Consider the following 16,782-nt stretch of genomic DNA (forward strand, 5'->3'; position numbering starts at 1 on the left):
TACAAAGTCTCAACAGAACTTCATACAGAGCATTGTACACAATCCTGAACACCCGCAATCAAGTAAGAGTAATAGAAATTAGACCAGATGCAGAGATCGATCCTAGTCTGGCCAGAAAAATGGGAAGATCAGCATCCTTAGGTGACTAGGAGTGTTCCCCTTGGTAAGGTTAGAAGACAAATACAGGGAAGCGCAAGAAGTTATTTCAGCTCAAATAACAACACTTTATTTATTCAGTAGCAAATGGCTATATCCTGATGATGAATAAACTTAAGCTGAACATGTAAAGGTTTCCAAACATTGGAGCTTTGAGATTTTGAAATGACCTGCTATACCCTGCACATTACAGAGCACTTGTTCATAATTTTTGACACCGGTGTCTGGCAGCAAGGGACAGGGATGAATAAGCCCCTTTCTTTGCTACTTTCTAGGAAAACTTTTTCCATGTAATGGTTATGTTTTTAGAACATCAGAAATGTACTGTGGACACTCCTGAGTTTGTAATGCGGGAACGGCCAACTTTGCAAACATTTAGTTGTGATGTTATTTCACTGGTGCTTTTGTGAGGAGCTTATGAGACTGAGGCAAGAAACAGTTGTATTTCACCAGACTGACTCTCCCGGCCTTGGAGATTGTCTCTCCTGGTCACCAGGGGAACATCCCAGCAGTGCTGTAGGAGGAACAGTGATTCCCAACACCTGCAGTTGTCACCTGTATGAAAAGGACATTTCAGCTGCCAGAGCTGGAGAGTCCAGCACATTTTATGAGCTCTACTTTTACAAAAAATTCTTTCAAGGAACATATTTGATTGTTTGGGAGAAAAAAATGGCACTGATTTTATTTTAGGGAGGTGAGAGAAACACCGAAAGGCAATTTTAAAGCACCATTTTCTAAATGTTTGGCTATTTCTGTTCAAGTCAGAAGAAAAAAAATCACACAGACTAAAGCAATGAAATGAATCCAGGGGTGGATGAGACATCCAAGATGTGAGTATTAAGGTTTTCAGAAGCATGTCAATGGTAACATAACACTCTCCAGCTCTGCAAACATTTAACCAAGATGGAAAACACACTTCCAAAGAACCCTATATACCTGCTGTTACTTTGCCCCCTCTGCAAAGGGAGAAGCTGAAGCACAGATGATGAGAAGACTTACCCAAGGCCACACCAAAAAAATCAGTGACTGTCTGGAATGAAACCTAGATCATTTGACACCAAAGCTTGTAATTTATCTGTCTTCAAAATACCTCTTCTGCCAGTTTATCTGATCATGAAGGCAATGAGCTAAAAAATATTAGTGCCGTTTGAGCTGTTTAATGAACTATAAAGTGGAATAAGAGATCTAGCTCTGATTATAGCCATCCTCCACAATTTCTTTGCTCTTAAAAATATACTTTCTGAAAAGATTACAGCGCAGCTGAGCTTGTAAGCATGAAGATGGGAAAATGCAGATGGCAACATCACTCTAGTCACCAGCCCATCCCACTATGAAGTGAGTCAGTTAAGCAGCTTGGTAACAAATGCTTCCTCCTGCCCACAAAGGCAAGAATGGGAGAGAGCATGTGGGTCCATCCATGCACCCTTCACAGACTTTCCTGCAGACAAGCCATTTGCTCTTCAAAAATGAATGGGTGAAAAATTTCCTTCTGTCCTGTCTTAGTTCCTAACCTTCATCAACTTATTGATCAGAATCAAAACATTTCAGTAACTCATCTAACTCATCTTGCGTGAGAGCTTTTTTAATGGAAAAAAAGACCTTCATTATTCCATTCACCCCAGTGTGCCCAAGACTCATATGTTTTAGATCTGTATGAGCACATTTTCTTCATAATAAAAGAGATTACTTATTCCCTCATTTCTTCCTCCTGCAATATTTGGGTAAATTACTGCAATTACAGAGTCACATACTCAAACAAGAGGATGAAAGCCACCTGACCACCTGGAGATATCGAAATCAAAATCTGCACCCCCCTCACACAAACCATGTTTCATTCGGTACGCAGAAGGAATCCAGGCTAGACAATAAGCAACTTCTCTGCAAAACTTCAAAGAATTGCAGATTTTGGAAAGTACACTGCAAATGAGACAAAAGATTAATAGCAGAGGACAGTTTTATGGTTACGGTAAATGAATGCTGCCACTGCTTGGCAACTACTCCAAAACCTCAAGAATTTACTCATAGTACAACCTGTTGTTGGCTACTTGTTGCATGATTGAAACTTCGCCTGAACACACAAAACATTGCAGTAATGCCAACCATCGCCACAAACACCTGTTTTTAACAGATGCAAGCACCCTGAAGATCAGACATGGAAAATAACGAGGCAGATCTGCCCTTAATCTGACCACCTCTACAGAACGAGAATAATAATCATAGGATCATAGAATCACCAGGTTGGAAAAGACCTCTGAGATCATCCAGTCCAACCATACCTATCTGCCACTAAACCACATCCTTAACTACCTCATCTACCCATTTTTTAAATACCTCTAGGGATGGAGGCTCAACCACCTCCATGGGCAGCCTGTTCCAGTGCCCCATGACCCTTTCAGTGAAAAATAAAGGCATTCATTGTCATGCTCCCCTCAAGTCCTGTGGTGTAGCTCTATGGCAGCACTCAAATAAATTAATAATTCTATTTTTAATTGTCTGAATGCCCATTCAGTAGAATCCAAAAAGCCTATATAGTCTCTCAGCAAACATGGGGGATAAAATGAAACACAGAATAGCTATCTGGTCACGGAGGCCAGGGTTGGATAAACATTTTGTTCCACAATGCTGCCACCCTGCTCTGCATCTGTTCATACCCCTACAGCCTCTGTTGGAGGGCAACAGCTGTTTGCAGGGACACATGGTGAGCCAGACACGTGGTGAACCAGGTCAGGGAACAGACCCAGGTTAATAAAAAATAGCCTGGTGGGGAAAGAAAAGGTCACACTGGTTTGTCTTACAAAAAGTGGTACCAGCACAAGAGGGGAAGAAGGGGATGGAAGGACAGTAGAGAGACAAGGCTGCTGGAGCCGCTGCTACAGCTCAGGTGTTCAGCAGCCAAACCCAGAGCTTGTGAATATAAGTATCCCGAGTGGGGTAAAGAGCGCAGACGACATTTGTACCAATGAATGCCAGAATTCAAGCTAAAAACTTATTGAACGTTTGACTCCACTGCCTAGTGCCCTTTTATTGCTGCAAGTCCTGTGCTACCACATCTATTACTGTTAAAAATATTTATTGTAAAATAATATTTGTACACTGCAACAGCGGATACCATTCAGATTCTAAATCCATGAAGAAATGGCTTCCTGTAGCACCATACTCATACCAGCAGATACAGAGATGCTCCCACTCATGCTAACAAACTAGAAGTAGTTGAATAAAACTAGAAAGATAAGAATCCAGCAGATTTTACAGCTACAAAATATGCAGGATCAATGAGTCAGGAATATTTGGGATGCCTATTTCCATTTGTCCCCATGGAGGCCTTTCGAACCTAGAAGAATTAAGAAATCAGTTCTATGATTAACTGTAGTCCACAGCAGAGCTCCCACAAGCTCAGTCATGCAGAAAGAGGTCTCTTAATTAACGTCTCTGAAGTACACACAATTCTAAGGTTACAGCTCTTAACTGCTTTTCACTTACTTAAGTAAAAGGGAAACTAAGTTAAATTTCCTGTAGTAGCAATTTCCATTTCAAGTGGTAATAATATCTGCAGAAATTACAGAAAATGGCAATATAATTTAAATAATATAGGCAGAGCCACTAGCAAAGATCATTAATACTATTTTTGGGTTCTGTTCAGTATTACTGAAAGTTAGCTCTCCACACAGTATTCACTTGACCATGCCTCTAGCAAGCCCGATATGTAACTTTCAATAGCTTCAGTATGCATTAAAATAATTTGCTATAGCAGTAATTTCACTTTACTACTAATATTAGCCCAAGAAAGAGACTTTGCTCAGAAGAAAAGCTTCCCTTAAGCTCAATGAAAGTTCTCCCTGAGAATGAATTCAGGAACAGCCCGTTTCACAGAATTAGCATTTCATGCTGACAAGACCTATTGACTGCCGATAACGAGACAGTTAATTTACATACGCTGTTTCCCGTGACAGTTCACTCGTGTGCTCATCTTCCCTTCATCTCTAACCATTTCCCACTCTCATTCCTCTGCATCTCAAGAGCCAGTCCGCAGCTGCAGGCAGTCAGTGAAGAGGAGCAAGAGAAATGATATATTGCAGATATTTTATTTTTGGAAACTGCACTGTAAATAAAGCCATTTCCAGAGATATTCCATGGACACAGATCGCTTGGTCGTGGAGCCAGCGCCTTATGTAACAGAAGGAGTATTGTTTAGGGTTGCCTGCTTTAAAAAGCCACTCCTGGTAACACAGTTTACAAAGCCATAAAAAGCTAACAGCGTAACTATCGAGCAGAAGCAGACAAATGGTTTATTACAAGGCTGGTGCTACCTGGAAAAAAATGAAAGTTTTATTAAATCCTTTAACTTTCTGTCACTGAGAGGACATCGCCCCAGCTGACACTTACTGCGTGGAAAAGTGAGGGCTCCTAGGCAGCCCTGGGCAGCCCCATGGCCAGGTGCTGAAGACAGCTCTGCCGCCTTCCCACAGCCCAACCGCCGGCAGTCGCCTTCAGTTACCTTCCATTTAATTCTGCCTTTTGCCAATTATCGACACGTGGCAGAGACAAGGGATTCTGCGACTCAGCCTCCCGCTCTTCGTCTGCCGAGCAACCGTCAGCCTCTGGAAAAGCGTTAGCAGAAAGGATTGCTTGAACATGCACAGGCGCTCACAAGCAGCTGTAAATTTCCACTCCCCGCTGTCGGACTCCTTCTTGTCGTTCCTGCTCCAACTAGCTCCATGCCTGGGTGTGCATTTTTCCCCACTGCCCTACCCGCTTCCCAATCCCTCAGCTCATCTCGCTCGCAGGCTCAACCCCTCCCTCAAACTCCACGTCAGAGGAGCGCATGGAAAAGGAAAGGAAGAAGTGATTGCTCCGCCAAGAGGTTTCTCTAGGGTTAAGGGAGGAGATGCAACGATTTCGCATCACTTCAGTAAGTTTCCATTCCCCTCCGAAGTCTGTCAGTGCAGGGGAGGCATCGCTGACGGGTCCTCGCACCATCACATGGCAGAGGCTGCTGGAATTAAATTATTCACCTTGCCATCCTGCTGAGAATGCAAATGAGGAGCCCAACAGTGGGTTGTTTTAACAAGACAATAATAAAATCAACGTCATTCAGCAAAACCCTGTCCGGAGAAGCTGAAGTTAAGCCACCTCCTGCCTGACGATACATTATAATGTAAAGATGATAACACTCTTCCACAATAATGCTGAGGGGAGGCAGGGGAATCAGTGCAGGATGCTCCGAGCAAAATTTAAATTGCACTGAAGAAATGTATTAGCCTAAACTATTTTTTCAAAGGCGGAGGAAAAATAATCATAGCATTAAAACATCCTGAAATAAGTGCTACCAGCTATCAAGCACACAAATACAACAAAATGCAGCTAAAGGAATTTTTAATGCTTGCCTCTTCACTCTCAGCAGCTATTGCTCAGCAAGCGCCACATATTCCCACAGGGAACTGAGTGCCTCACCCCAGCCCTCTTCCCCAGCTGCCTAAGGCATTGGAAAGAAGGATGCTTTACCAGCCACCGCGGGCACTGCAGGATGGGATTTAAATCCCATCCTCTCCCGGATCTCAGCCAAGCCCTGGCAAGGATGAGAGCCCAGCATGTATTTATGCTGAGCTTACCAGCTCAGTGGGAGATTTCCCATCCCCTCTTCCTCAGGGCAAAGCCCAGCCAAAGTCCTACATTATTAAAAATAATACTGTACATTATAATGTTTGCTTGGGGAGTTTATCTCAGCCCCTGCCGCATACCAGCACTACAGTCCCACCAGATCTTAATTTAGTGCTCACCTGCAGTAGTTGTCCACAGCTCTACATTAGAGGTAACCAAGAAAAGCATAAGAAACCTCATTTCTGAGGAGCAGAGATGAAACAGCCACCTTTTAAAGGGCTAACATCCTTTGATAGTGATCCCAGCTCCTAACCAAGGCAAGCAGGAAAATCCCAAATCCTCAGTTTGAAGAGCCAAGAATCAGCAGTGCACCCAGCATCAGAAGTTGTCCCCACTCCCTTAACCTCCCTGGTTTTGTTCCTGCATTTGCACAGGAAGCGCCAAGGCAACCTCTGATCAGGAGATCTGTGCTCTCAACTTATCTGCAAAGCATGACGCTAATTGTGCTTACACTTTACCTAACAGATCACCCAGATACCTCAGCCCCATGTTTTCAGACTGCCCTGAACAGTACTGGGAACAGGCACTCGCGTTGCTCCTGCTGCACCCAAAAGCACTGACACAAGTGACATCAACTGGTAATTTCTGTTCCAAATCTGTAGGAAGACATTCCTCCAGCACAGAACTAAATGCTTCACATTAGGCACCTTGGCCAGATTTCCTCTCCAGGCCGCCACCAGAGAAAGCTTAGAGCAGGATGAGCCACTCCGTGATGTGGCTTCTTCATGAAGCTTAGCAGGCATGTGGACAACCAGCACAGGCCAACGTTTCACAATATGAAGGACCTGGGGGTAAAATCCAGCTGTGGGCCCTATTTCATGGGTGCCTTTGCTCTCCCACAGCTCAGCAGGGAGAGAGAAGGGGCACCTGCAGCACCTTGGCATCTTACACCCATTGCGGGGTTGGCCATTTCTTTTTTATTGGATACTGCAGCTGTTGAGTAAACATCATAACAGAAGTCAAACGATAAAGACTCTGACCTTGGGCTGCTACTGAAGGTATTGGCTTTTCCTAAGGCAACACACAAATGCAAGCACCTTACATCAATTTCTACTACGTATTTCTAAGAGAATAGTTTCTCTTTTTTCCCCTCACCCAAAGGAAATTACAGCCTTTCTTTAGTGCATCTACCACTGCTTCAACAGGTAAAAAGACACCGCTGTGGTGCCCTGTAGAATTCAAAACTACCCTGCAGATGAATAATTACAAAAAAAAGATTGAATAACCAACAAAAAAAAAGCTGGTTTAGTTGCACGTTATCGAGCTCCACTGGATAATCTATGTATCACTGAGTTCCTTGAAGTATTCACAGGCCGTTCTGAGTAAGCAGCACTCTAGAAGCATAAGAACATTATCTAGGAAATATCATCCTTTCTTTCAGACTAAATACTTCTGTTTTGTTGATTCTGAGGTGTAAATTGAATATGCACTCAACTTACAGTTCAACTCTGCCAGTCTTATACCTGAGGCAATACTTTTGGCCTTTAATAGGAACCTTCTACATGCCACAAGAGCGAGAAACCTGCCTGCCTCCATCCCTGCACTGCAGCAGGAGAACCAGTGCAAAGCAGAATAGCTACAGGGGAAAAAAAATCTCTGTTTTTCCAATACTCTGTTTCATCTTCAGTGCAGTGAATTCTCAGATGACAAGAAAATACCCTGAATAATCCAACAGGAATTAAGCCATAATTACTTAGTGCTTTTACCTGGGTTGGTTTTCTTCTTGTTGCTGAGAGGTTATTAAATATTTCAAAAGAAATGTTTGCTTCAATTCACAATTTGTGGCCATCTCAAATCTGGAATTATGTAATTATGAACAGTCAACAATTGTTTATAGTCTGAAAGTACACTGAAAAAAAAAGTCTCTGTGCACTGCTAAAGGACTCCAGCCTCCACATATTTAAATTCCATTACATTCGTTTCCTTTACAGTGAGCTGAGACCTCAGGCTAAAGCACGGTCAAAGTACTTTTAAGAAATGTTTGTCCTTGTTTTCATAACTTAAAATCATGCCATCTAATAACGACCAAAGGAAGAAAACCCCAGTCCATTATTCCTGCCCTTTCCATTTATTTTCTAAAGTGGAAAAGAGAAATTAAGGAGCTTGAACAATGAGTGTGGTAGCAATAAATTACAGAGGCGGATGATAAACACACAGCACATATATATTATCTGCTCATTTAATCACCCACTTCCAGTCTGTCTACCTCCTCTGAAATGATTTCCAGCATTCCAAAGCCCCAGGCAGCCTCAGATAATAACAACAAAAGATTTCTTTCTTTTCCCTCGAAACTGCTTAAGGCCACAGCCCCAGGCCATCAAAATTCAATTCTCCACAGTGACAGGTCAAGTTGTGTAAAACTGGAATATCAAGAAGAGAAACTTTAGGATACTAAAAAGATTCCCCCACCCTTCGAACCTTGAAAACTAAAGACTCACCCCCCCAGTGAGATTTCATCCTAGAGATCAACATGATAGCAATTTATTGGGGCGGGGGGGGGAACAAAACCCAAATTGCTTATATCATCCACATCGTAAAGCTGTTACACTTTAACTCAAGGCTTTTAGCTCTGTGACAAAGCAATACAAAAAGTGTGCCCAACAACATGCTGAAAACCTAAAAAAATACAAGGACTTTACAGTAATTTCATGTTTGTATGTTATTTTACAAGTTCACATACACATTTTCCGTAGATCCGCTGCAAGAGCAACGTGGCCACTCCGAATTAATGCCGTTAAAACTTTTCTTCATCTAATTGATCCCCAATACAGAGATACACTAACACCCTAATGTTCTTTCTCCCCCATATAATCTCAGAAGGAGACAAGCTCAGCACTGAGATTACACATCAATCACCCCCAGAAAAAGCCACTAAGAGGCAAATTAACCTTTGGCAGCTCATCCAGATACAAAACAAGGCCAAATAAAAAGGGGGTTTCGGTCTGTGGAGGGGCAGGTAGTTTTCCTTATGGCCATTTTAAAAGCTTCTGGGCTCCCTGAGGTCTAGAAAGTTGAATTTTCTTCAGCAAAGCGCGGGGAGCAGAGCAGCCAGAGGCAACGCCTGACCTGTAGCTGCATTTTAGCTGGAGTAAGCGGGAGGATTTAAATGGATGCTTTGTATAAGCTGCTCCCAAAAATGCAAACACGCCTTCAATGGTTTTCCCCTTCTCTTCCTCCTGGCTCCCTCTAGTGCTAATAAGCACATACTGCATTTTCCTCCCTGTTTTATTTAATGCAAATATAAACAGCTGTTAACATTTTTTTTTTAATAGGGCTGCACTAACTCTTATAAACTGTTCAGGAGTTTTTCCTGAACATATTGTTCACATGTATATCATTCCAGCAGTCACACATGAACTACTTGAAACCTTCACACTTTACCTATGGGCCAGCATATTTAATATTTTACATATTTTAAAGGCATCCATCAGCTTCATCCTTACAGAAAGTCAGCTAAAATGAGTCCCTTTCCCTGCATATTCCCACCCGAAAGAGGAATTACATCTAAACAGGAGTTTACTAAAACTCAACAGCTGAAAATAAAACAAATTAAACAAAGGGCCACTTATAAAATGTGAATCCCATCCCCTATCTACTGCATCCCCAAATGCATTAAGAAATACCTGCACTCCCACTTTTACAGAATAGAATCTTAGAATCATAGAATAGTTTGAGTTGGAAGGGACCTTAAAGATCATCTAATTCCAAACCTCCTGTGATAGGTATGGACACCTCCCACCAGACCAGGCTGCCCAAGGCCCCATCCAACCTGGCCTTGAACACCTCCAGGGATGGGGCAGCCACAGCTTCCCTGGGCAACCTGTGTCAGTCCCTCACCTCTCATAGTGAAGAAATTCTTCCTTACATTTAGTCTCAATCTGCCCCTCTCCAGTTTATACACATTGCCCCTAGTCCTATCACTACATGCCTTACGAGTGGAGAAACAGCGAACTCATGACAGCGTCATGCTTTTTACCTGTGGCTCTATGCCATCAGAAAGTAGATCTCCAAAATCAGTATCTCCCTGAAGAGCTGAGCAGGTATTCTTTGTACAATTAAAGCCTTCACCTTTGCAAACTCCTTCAGTCCCAACTCTATAGAGTCAACGACTTCAGTGGTCATCTTTGTTTGTTTAAGGTCCATTCACAGAATTAAATGTGAAAAGAAAAGCTTGTTTCAGAAGGAACAAGAAAGAGAGCTGTGCTGAAGATCTAAAATTTAACCTCTCATCACATGCGTACCATGAGAGGTCCAATTTCAAAGTTTATACTGCAGCATGCTAAAAATGGTGGTATTTACAGCAGCAACAAACAAAACTTTTACATGGCCAAAGAACCTCTTGCTGTCCAGTATACTGGCAGACATCCTTGCATCACTGCTGGCAATTCTCTTCATTACACTGCAAAATTCTTTCAAGTGTATAACAGCACCTATCTGCCATCTCCCATTCCTGAAATAGTCAAACAATGTTAATACTGTTTAGTCTTCTTGCAAATACTGAATTCAGCTACTGGATTCCACATAACTTCGGCAAGGAACTTTTTTGATGTCAGGCACAAGTCAGTAAGACAGCAGGGAGTACTGCACGTTAAGACAACCCCTTCCAACATGTTCACCTATGCAAAAAATCTATATATGTTCCCTTCAACTTCCTTGGTGGTGAAAGAAAATTAGCATCCCTGAACAGAATTTTCAACTTCGTAATAGTGCCTGAAGCTGAAAGCTGTATTAATGCACATTGATCTCACTAATGGTTGAGTGCAGTGAAAATATCAGGCAGATCAACAACCTTTTGATGCAAATAATTTTGCTATGCACAACGTGAGGCTCCATTTCTGACAAGCTGTAAAGCAGTTTGGGTTTAAGACTTTTCCTTTATTGACCACTAGCATAGAAGCCTAAAGCATTTTTCATCAAATACTCTCAAGACAACTTGCAAAAACAAAAAATTAAACTTAATTTGGAACACAAGTTAAACACTCCTGTGAGGCACTCACTATAATATCCATTTTACTGAGGTGGCACCAAGCAAACATCCAAGGATGTGCACTCTAAAATGTACTGTTAAAGAGTGCCAGTAGATATGAACCAACATTCAAGATCAGACTTTCATTCAACTCTCCTCCCAGGTAGTCTCAACAGCGAAGATCCTTTACAAGCTCTGGATACTTGGAAGAAAATAACTCATCACACGACATAAATGGCAAGCTCTAGGTGTACAGGTTGTATCAGGTCAAATACATTGATGGAAATCGACTTGGCAAACACCACTCATCTACACATCTCCCAATGAAACCCAACAGCTCCTTTATTACACAGCACACAGATCCATGCTTTCAGGCATTACCACACCCTCTGGAAATAGTTCAAGGAGTGACTGTTTTCTCATGATAATGGCAATTTACAGATCTGCTCTCTTCCTACAGAAGCAATGGATCATTTTTCTCCCGTATGTCCTTTGGTAGTGTGCATTCATGAAATAACTTGATCTGCTATAAAAATCTACCCTTCTGAAGGGTAAAAGACTGCTGTCCAATATGAAAAAAAAAAAAAGGTCATGATTAACACTAACAGTGAGTAAGGTGTAGCCCTCACAAATGAAAAAGGAGTCTCAGGCTGTGTCTGCCCAGATATGAGAAGTTATCTAGCATCTTTGCAAAAAAAATATACTACTTATATCATAGTCATAAAATCATGGAGTCATTTAGGTTGGAAAAGACCATGAAGATCATAGAGTCCAACTGTAAACTTAACACTGCCCAGTCCACCACTGAAGCTAAGCCCCACATCTACATGTTTTTTAAATACCTCCAGGGATGGTGACTCAAACACTTCCCTGGGCAGCCTGTTCCAGAGCCTGACAAACCTTTTGGTGAAGTAGTTTCTTAATATCCATTCTAAACCTCCTATGGGGCAACTCGAGGACATTTCCTCTCCTTCTATCAGTTGCTACTTGGAAAAAGGGACAGACATCTGCCTCACTACAACCTCCTTTCAGGCAGCTGTAGAAAGTGATAAGGTCTCCCCTCAGCCTTCTCGTCTGCAGACTAAACAACCCCAGTTCCCTCAGCCATTCCTCATAAGACTTGTGCTCCAGACCCTTCCCCAGCTCCACTGCCCTTCTCTGCACACGCTTCAGTACCTCAGTGTCTTTCTCATGAGGGGCCCAAAAGCAAACACAGTATTTGACGTGTGGCCTCACCAGTAGTCAGTACAGGGGGACAATCAGTTCCCTGTTCCTGCTGGCCACAACATTTCTGATAAAAGCCAAAATGTCACTGGCCTTCTTGGCCACCTGGGCACACTACTGGCTCATGTTCAGCCGGCCGTCAACCAGCACCCCCAGGTCTTTTCCCATCAGGCAGCTTTCCAGCCATTCCTCCCAAATCCTGTAGTGCTGCATGGGGTAGTTGTGTTCCAAGCGCAGGATCTGACATTAAACCTTGCTGAAACCCATACATTTGGCCTCAGCCCATAGATCCAGCCTGTCCAGATCCCTCTGCAGAGGCTTCTTTCACTTGAGCAGATCAACACTCCTGCACAACTTAGTGTCATCTGCAAACTTACTGAGGGTACACTCAATCCCCTTATCCAGATCATTAAAAAAGATATGAAACAGAACCATCCCAAACTCTGAGCCCTGGAGAACACCACTTGTGACCAGCCACAAACTGGACTTAATTCCATTGACCACAACCCTCTGGGCCTGGCCAAGTCTAACCAAGACTAAACACCTGCAGAACACATTTTCTAACATCACATATGCATTCAAGACCTCAATTTTCTCTCTCATATTAAATTCCTCAATGTTATGTTCAAGCCTAACACTACAAGGCAACAACATTTCAAATCTACTAAATCAAGCAGAGTTTCCCAAACACAAGGAGTCAGAGCTGTAGGCCTCATAGAGGAATTGAGAAAGAAAAGTCACAAAACAATTTCTTTCAAAACAGCAGTGCTTGTAAGGACATAAAATTATGTCTGGCATTGTTGCCAATTTTGGAGTTTCCACCCAAGTACCACTGAAAAGCAATGGCTTATTTTCCAAGAGCAGGCAAATTCCTGTAAGAAGGTCACCTAGTGAGAGTCATACCAGTTTAACTTTCCATGACCACAGCAAGGAAGTCTCTAACTAGCTGTCATCATGGGATGAAATTACTTTCACAAGCATAAGAAGTTCCATTGAAAGTTTTCAGCACACAAAGACCTGTATCCAAACAACTGCATGTCAGTCAAGTAACTAAAGATGTAAACATAAGCTATTTAATACCTCATGTAACTCAACAACCACAATACTTATTTTTACTTTTTTTCCATGTAAAGAGAATATAGATGATGTGGTTCGGAAGTTTAAAAGTAAAAAGTATTAAGAATCTGTGACACTTTACAGAGATCTGCCTTTTTTTCAAGATTGCAGACAGATTCTATATGCTTCGTATAAACTCATGAAGTAAGACCTTCTTGGAGAAAAAAGTTTGAAACAGCATTTTCCCTCTTCTCAAAACAAGAAATGAATGTTGTTACAGCCAACAAAGGAATTTACAAACTGCAAAGACCTGCTCTGACTCTAATAATGCAGGATTTATTGTCTGATATAGCTTAACAGCTTCTTGAGCAAGAGCAACTTTTTAAAAGATCTTAGACCTTGACATTAATTTCAAGTGTTGGAGAATCTTTATTTGCAAATGTACGCTCTTTGAAGACTCTCCATTTTGGCCATGCATATGTATATGACCAACGCAATTCAACAAACTCAGAATTTAGGTCTTCATCGCTACCATCTAAAGGTACAGATACATTTTTCCAACACCTAAAACTAGTGCTGACTCAATTTAAAAAATACGTCTTGAACTGAATCCTTCAAACCTTATTATATTCCAGAAGTGATGTTAATAATATTGCACAGGAAATCTCCCATTCTGCATTCAGTGTATTCAACTACTACCAGCTCTCGGCTGCCACTTATCTAGAGGGAGTGTCCACTGCCTGCTGCCTATGAACTTTGACACCTTGCAGTACTGTTTTTTTCAGATACCGTTCCTCATCCTGAAGGTGCATCCCACCTTTTTTCATGGTGATTAACTTCACAAAGCTTTGAGTTCATCTTTTAAAAGACTCCACTAGTGTGGTCTTGAGTTCAATCAAATACATGAGGCTATGCCACCATTTGTCATTTTTCTTCTTTATGTGGCCTAGATAAAACTGCCAGGAGGATTTTTGCCTTTTTTCCCAACTATGTGTTCATTTAGGGATGGTTTATTTTAAAAAAAAACATCCAGTGACAGAACATGACCAAATCATGTCTTAATTCAATGATTCTTCATTAAGCATAACAGTTGCTTAGACAGACTATATCAAACCTTTACTCTAGCTGATACAGTAGACATTTTACAATATCTGTTTTCTATTTCGGACAGTTTTACCTTAGCCATTTAAAAAAGAAAAATTCCTCAGTCTCCATAAATTTGTAACACAAATTCTCAAAAGTGTTCTTTCAGTCTTTATTTACTGCTGTAAAATGACGGATTTCTTCATAGCTGTATGATTATTTGCAACAGTCAGCTTCACTCTCACTACAGATGTACATAACAGTTCTGTCTATCCAGCATCATTGTTGACAACTTTAGCAGAGCCATCAGACATATGCCACAGTTCTTTTTGTTCCTGGTATTTTTAGAATGTCTCCTTATCATCGCTAGATCCTAAAGAAAATCTGGAGAGTTTTCTTAAATCATCTTTATAAAAAAATCACTTAACTTATTCCTATATATTGTCTGCTGCCCTTGAACCATTTGTAAATCAAGGTGGGACTCTTCCTCTACATTATCTTTTTTATTTAGATCTGCACATTCTAGATAGCCACATGTCCTTGTATTCCTGCCCCCTCAGCTTTAAGAGACACTCTTGTAAGCAATGTTAAAAGTATTTTAGTGATGTAATAGCGTGCAACATCACACAGAACAGGAAATTTCCTTAGTCCCTCGTGTTTTTCACCCTCAAAGATGGGAATGTCATGTAGTTTTGCAGCCATCTTCTCCCATGACCTCAAGAACTGCAGTGAGACCTTATGAACCATGATGAGGAGATACGCAGTTTACGGGGTTGAGAGAGTTCAGAGAGACAAGAAAACCAATGGGTAACATCTCTGTGTATGTTTTCTTGCTGTTTAACTGCTGCTCAAGAAATTAGACTAGCATGAGGATATCCTGGGAAATCCTGTGGCAACATTTTCCTTTCCCTGACAAAAGGGAAGAACACAGATGAATTGTAGAGGCGTGTATCTTCTTAAATTAGCATTAGCTTTTTGAAGGGAAAAACCTTTTCCAAACAGCATACAACCTAAAGTCTACCAAGCCAATTTGACCTCAGAGTTCATTCTCACATGCCTTTATTCAAACTGCTTTTGACGAAAAGCACTTCATCCTTTACTTTCATATGTTGCCCAAGGCTGTGTGCACAGGTGTCACAGTCAAGTTACAGAACTAAACATGGATTGTAATGTAAAGGAGACGATCAAGTACTGGCCTGCAGGTGAGGAGAAGCAGGACCAAAGGTCAACAGATTTCTATATAAGCTTGTGTTCAGAAGGTTCAGCCTTACTTAGCTCATTTACTAAGACCCATTCACCAATATGTCAAAAAAAAACCAAAAAAAACCCACAACCAGCCAAAACCAAATAAAAACCAAACCAGACAAAAATGAACAAAAGAGAAAAAAAAAAACAAACTCACAAACTTTTCCCAGAGATCAATTACGTGATTTATCAGATATTTGCCTTAACAGATGACTACAACCACACTGCAATCCTGCCCTCACCCTATAAATTTCAATTTGGTGCCTTATTTGTACCAACAAATAAATCATATATTGCAGACAGCCTCTTCTGTATCCAAAGGCAACAGGCAGTGAATGACCGCTGTGAACCAGCAGCCTTTTGCTTATTTGCAGAAGTAAAAGATGGCTGCTTGACCACCAGTGAACTGCAAGTAAGGGTACACAATTAGAAGGTAAACCTGAGGAGGGAAAGTTGATACAGCCATGCCTCCCTGCTAGCATACGAAAAAAAGGTGTAACAGAGAGCTGAATCTTACATGTCACTAGGATCACTACTGATACTGGACATGAACTCTCTTCCTACGTTGTTTTAATATCTCGGTATTCAGCCTCACGCAACTTCCTTCCAACACTTAAGAGCAAGTGAACTGTACACTTTGCTGCAATAAATTTGTATGCATCAACTTGTACAAGTGCCTTTGTGCTAGACTGATGTGGGTTCTTTGACAAAGGTCACCCAATCCAACAGCTGTCACTCAACTGTCCCCACATTTCAAAACCCAGTTATACAGCAGTACTTTCTTCCATCTTAATTATCATCTCTTGCAACAAGAAACCCAATGCAAAAACATTCATGAGATAGCAGAAGGGTTTTTTTTTTACTCTTGCTGTAAAGTAAATTAAAGATATTCTTTCAGAATTGATTAAGTGGCTCTAAGATTACATTGCTGTCCAAAAGCGAAGTGGTGCCTCCCCTGCCATCACCTCCCTTGCACCAGTTTTAGGAACAGCATCCCTGCAGAGAAAGACCCATCAGCCTGCCAGGCACCCTGAAAATTTAACAGATGGAAAAGCCAAACCCCTCTTATTTCCCTTAAAAATGTAGGTTTTGGAGAAGCAAGAGGAACTGTGGAGAGACTTACTAAATGTAACTTCTGTGACATTTTTTGAACTGCCTTTATCAGTCCATTCTAAAATCGCCAATCAAGGCTGCAGTACTAAAAAAGAAACAACAGAAAAATACAATCACCCATGAAAACTTCTTTTGAGGAGTGGGGACATAATTTTAAAATATTTCTACAATAAGTGGCGCCAAAAACAGTTGAGAAAAAACAGAAACGATCCTGTCTCTTCTTCCTCATTTCTTTAGCCAGGCTTCAATTATACATGTCAATCTGCTAATGCAGGGGTTGT

The 16,782-nt window shown here is 41.4% G+C and overlaps 1 protein-coding gene across 2 annotated transcripts in view; it reads right to left on the reverse strand.

Annotated features, from left to right (window-relative positions):
* The window catches only part of CAB39L (calcium binding protein 39 like), a 65,321-nt gene that overhangs the window by 44,939 nt on the left and 3,600 nt on the right, over nucleotides 1-16,782 (reverse strand). Inside the window, exon 1 of one of the 2 annotated variants that reach the window (XM_069881513.1) lies at nucleotides 4,540-5,067. The exons of the other annotated variant lie outside the window; for it this stretch is intronic. The gene's annotated coding sequence lies outside the window, so the exon portion shown is untranslated. Of the gene's footprint in view, nucleotides 1-4,539; nucleotides 5,068-16,782 lie in introns of those variants that run through there. 2 annotated transcript variants of the gene reach the window in all.

This window comes from Phaenicophaeus curvirostris, chromosome 1 (assembly GCF_032191515.1).
Source record: "Phaenicophaeus curvirostris isolate KB17595 chromosome 1, BPBGC_Pcur_1.0, whole genome shotgun sequence".
Lineage (NCBI taxonomy): Eukaryota > Metazoa > Chordata > Aves > Cuculiformes > Cuculidae > Phaenicophaeus > Phaenicophaeus curvirostris.